Here is a 5,360-nt window from a genome sequence, read left to right on the forward strand (position 1 = left end):
GGGGAGGACGTGGAGGACCAGCACTGGAGGAAGGAGCCGCAGGACACGTGCATCGGTATGCTCTGCGCTGCGCTGGAGCTGGACCTCAACGGGACAACGGTCAGCGGCTGGGGACTGAAGGCCACAAACTGCAGGACCGCCTTCCCCTTCATCTGCACCCAGAGAGACACACAGGACGGGGACGGGAGACAGACAACAACCCCTGCTGAGGACAGACAGACACGGGAGAACACACAAGCTGGGGAGGACAAAAAGACAGGGGAGGACAGACAGACAGGGGAGGACAGAAAGACAGGTGAGGACAGACAGACAGGAGAGGAGAGACAGACAGGTGAGGACAGACAGACAGGAGAGGACAGCCAGGGAGGAGAGGACAGCCAGGGAGGGGAGGACAGATCGACAACAACTCCCGCTGGGGACAAACAGACAGGTGGGACTCCGGGACTCGGGGCAGGCACTCCCTGTCAGACCCCGTCCATCCCCAGGTCCCAGTCCCTTATCGTGGACTCCGCATCCCCCGACCGCCTGGTGCTGGAGTGCTGGTCCGGGGAGCGGCTGCAGCTGATCTGCTCGGCCGGACGCTGGGAGGTGAACGGTGTCGCCGTGGAGACGGCCGCCCCGTGCCTGCACTGCGGCACCGGCTTACAGAGGGACGGGGCAGGGCGCTGCGTGGACGTGGACGAATGCAGCAGCTCCCCCTGCTCGCAGCGCTGCATCAATACACAGGGATCCTACCGTTGCGTCTGCCATGACGGGGACTCTGCGGCCTGCAGCGAGGCTGGAGGTCCTGGAGGTCAGTCCCCCTCTGGTCCTCCCCCTGCTCCCACCGACAGCAGCGAGAGGGGGGGTGTCCTGGCCGGCCCGCTGGTCCCCATTGTGGTGGCGGGGGCCGCCATGCTCCTGCTGCTCCTCCTGGTGCTGGGAGTGTGGTGCTGCTTGCGGAGACGCTCCAAGCAGCGAGCATTGGAAGATGCTGAGAAGATGGACATGAAGAGTCCCGTCGCCATCGAAAACAGCTAATGACAAAGAGCAGAGATAAGACCCAAGAGTCACCGCCATCTTGGATCTGGGACAACAGATGTGTATTCCAGGAAGTTGGTTTGTTTACACGCATTGTTTGTTTACAATAACAGCCAGTAATTCATTTATCTAAAGTTATTGATGACGTAGTGATCTGTCTGTCTCTCTGCCTGTCCCTCTGTCTACCTCTCTGCCTGTCTGTCTCTGTGCCTGTCTAACTGTCTGCCTGTCGGCCTCTCTGTCTCTCTGCCTCTCTGTCTACCTGTCTGTCTGGCTCTCTGCCTCTGTGCCTGTCTTTCTGCCTGTCCGTCCGCCTGCTTGTCTGTCTGTCTGGCCCTCTGTTTGTCTGTCTGTCTGCCCCTCTGTCTACCTGTCTGTCTGACTGGTTGACAAATGTAATTATGAAATGTTCATGTTTATGAAAATAAAGCATTTTTGTGTCTGTTTATTATTGCCTATGCATTTAGCAGACGCTTTTATCCAACGTGACTTACAATTATTCAAACACCGATGGACGCAGCCATCCGGAGCAATTAGGAGTTAAGTGTCTTGCTCAAGGACACTACAGCATGCTAGCAGGAGGAGCCTGGGATCCAACCAGCAACCTTTAGATTACTAGACGACCAGCTCTACCTCCTGAGATACCATCCCCTACATGCATATGTTATCTTCTTTTTTACCATTTATTATCAATGTCTAAGTAATCTACTTAACCAAATATTATGAGTTTGCTGATCATGTGATCACACTTCGATAAGTGTTTACCTTACAACACATATGACTTGTTCCACTGGTTAAAGGGTTAATTCATCAAAAAATCTATGTTCTATGTATTTATTTTAAATGTAAAATGTTACAACGTCCATTTTGATCTGATTTATGAGACAAATCAACAGCAGAAATAACACTGTGACAGCTACATGTGGAGGAAAACACAATAAAGTTAGATGACAACTTGTCTCCATTGTGGTATCTATCTATCCGTCTATCTGTCTATCTATCTATCTATCTATCTATCTATCTATCTATCTATCTATCTATCTATCTATCTATCTATCTGTGTTGTGAGGATGTTGTGGTTTGAGCAGTCACACCTGTCCTGGGTCTAAGTAATTGGGCCCAAGAACAGAGTGGCTGCACACCTGTTGCTGATTGGTTGGTCTAACAAGCAGCATCCCCACACACACTCAGGAGAGGGGCCCCTGTTATGACACGTGTCCATCTGCTCCAGGGCTTGTTCCACCTAGCCCCTCTCTACAATAAACTCTGTGTCTGAAACCTCATCGTCTGTGCAGGAGGTTCCTGAAAACGTCACTTGGGTGGCGTGTAGTAGGCAAAACTGCCAAAGTATCTATCTATCTATCTGTCTGTCTGTCTGTCTGTCTGTCTGTCTGTCTGTCTGTCTGTCTATCTATCTATCTATCTATCTATCTGTCTGTCTGTCTGTCTGTCTGTCTATCTATCTATCTATCTGTCTGTCTGTCTCTGGGCCCCGTCCCTAGTTGAATAGCCATGTGGGTCTTTAACTCCCATTAAATAATTCTTAAAATACCGTGTCCCATGTCCTTCTAGGGTTTTATGTGTAAGTCTCAATTTCAGCTGCCTTACCCTGACTATCTGAATTCCTTGAATGGGGAAGGGCCATCGTGTGGGCCAACTGGGTGGTCCCCCTGCCAGCTGGGTTTGCAGTCCTGGCGGCTTGCGCCTGGTGCTGGGTGGTTTCTGGCGTGCTGTGACCCGGGTGCCTTCTGGGGCGTCTTCAAGGCTGCTAGCCGTCATGGGTGTGGGTTGGGGTGAGGGGGGGGCTGTTGGCATTTGCGGGTGCAGGGGCAGGCAGTTGGGACAGGTGTTGGTCTATCAGTGCGGGACCTGGCTCCGGACCTGTGGTCCGTGCCTGACCTGGGTCCTGCACCTGTATCTTGTGCCTGCACGTGGGAGTGGGTTGTATGTGTGCGCTTCAGTGGTGCAGGGTTTCCTCACGTCTCTGGAACTGGTTTATGCTCCTCGGGGCTGGGCGTGGGTGTTGCTCAGGCTCCCGGCTTCTCTAGGGACTGGGGGGTCTTCTGTGGCTGCAGGGCGAGGTGCTTGGGGTTTTCCTGCGGTCGTGGGGTGTCTATACGGCTGTGGGACTCAGGGTGGCTGCAGGGCCTTTTCCACTGCTTGAAGGTGCTACGATATAATACCGACCTGATACAACAGAACCAATTGGGACAAGTCCTGTATGGACACACACACACACACACACACACACACACACACACACACACACACACGCACACACACCACCAGCACCTGCTTTGTATACACCGCCAACACCCTCCCGGTTCCTTCCCTCTCCTTTCCTCCCTCATTTACAGCCATAACTATGACAGGAAGAGGCCACGTGACCAATTGTAGTTCCAGTTTTCCTGGACTTAATTCACTGTATTTTGTTGGTACATGTTGTTGTCCGATGTTTCTGTGTTTGTTTTTCCATGTATATGTTGTTGTTTGTTTCTATGTTTATGTTTTTTACATGTAAGTGTTGTTGTTTGTTTCTTTGTTTATGTTTTTCCATGTACATGTTGTTTATTTCTATATTTATGTTTTTTCATGTTCATGTTGTTGTTTGATTATTAGTTGTTTAAAGATCAAAACATGGTGAGATGGTTCTCCAAAGAGGGGGTTGGTGGTGGTTGTGTGTAATATAAAGCTGTGCTCTGGTCGTCCCACAGGTCGTCCACAGGACAGAGTTATTGCAGCAGTTGTTGATGATTAAATAATGAATAAAGAGTCATTGCAGGTTGACAAGTTCAACTCCACTTGCAGACTAACTCTGCTCTAGATGCAATGGAACAAATACTCTGTGTTGTATATCCTGCATGCTGACAGCACAGGGTAAAACAATAAATAAGGAGGAAAGGGCCAATGTGAGTCACGGGATAAGGTTCATTCCACCCTGACCACTTCACTGTGAGCAGTTTGAAGTTCACTTTGAATCCCCTTGTGGGCGCTACTGTACCATGTAGTACAGGCTGAATTCAAACTGACGCTGGTCTGTTCAGGCTTTCCTTATCGAAAAATTGGGCTTTACATACCAGAAATTTTATTTTTTTGCTTAACCTTGGTAATAACTCTTTGTTCCATAATGTCGCCACTCAGGGATGTGTCCAGCTCACTGTCCAAGTGTTTTACACATGTTTTAGAAGAGGTCAGTGTCTCCCACTGTGAGCTCCCAGGACCTACTCAACCAGATTGTTGAACCAAATAATATAGATTCAGTTTAGATTTAGTACAAAGTCTGTGTAATACCCGAAATATTTGACCTGGATATTACCTGGACTTTACCTAGCCAGCACCCTATTACAAAGTCTTGGTAAAGTCCAACCGAACGCTATGTGGGAACAGAGCAGGTGATTGTCAGGATCATTCACACCGAGCGAGTGGGGCGTGTCACGTGTTGATGACGTCTCTATAATGCGCCAGTAACAGTATTTACCTTGTTGTGAATCATGGTGCACGGAGTGAAGCTGCTGTGTAGGCTTGGGCAGATTTACGATTAAATAGTCAATCGCGATCAATGGAGTCGATCGCAATATACATTGATGAGAGACTATTTTTTTCCACCATGGTAAATCTGAGCATTGAAACAGTCTAAGTACAGTTTAGCGTGTTCTGAAACTGGAGTGGAGAGGGAGAGGGGGAGAGAGGGAGAGGGGGAGAGGGGGAGAGAGAGAGAGAGAGAGGGGAAGAGAGGGAGAGAGGGAGAGGGGGAGAGAGAGGGGGAGAGGGGAGAGGGAGAGGGGAGAGGGGGAGAGAGAGGGAGGGAGGGAGGGAGGGGGAGAGAGGGAGAGAGAGAGAGGGAGAGGGGGTGGAGCCCCTCTCGTCAGACCTGTCCAGTAACTACTTGTGCTGGGATCTCACTTCCCCTCTACAGTCCTGTACAGAGACTCAAAGAGAAACAAAAGGCACGTGGAGCCCAGCTCTGGTTGTAGACATGTCGCTCTGGTCAAACAGAGCAGCACAGCGCTGATCACTGGGAGGAGGAGACGCCCGTGATCTGCCCCACGTACCTGCCACTCTATATGCAGATCTTGTGATAATAATACAGCAACAAACACTATAATCTCATAGACAAATTGAGATTTATTTTGTTATAGTTTATCTTATATATTTAGGTAGTTTTTCTTTAGTTTTGGCGAGTTTCTCCTCCAGACAGCGGTGCACACAGGCTCCCCTACCTGTCTTTTTATTTGACATCTATTTATTTTCCTTCGTTCCCTTCATGTATCAAACAACATTTTCAAAGACAACTGAGTTGAGGGACTGTCCTGTTCCGTTCCAAAAAACCTGTCTGTCCC

Source organism: Zeus faber (assembly GCF_960531495.2).
Source record: "Zeus faber genome assembly, chromosome: 13".
Taxonomy (NCBI): Eukaryota; Metazoa; Chordata; class Actinopteri; order Zeiformes; family Zeidae; genus Zeus; species Zeus faber.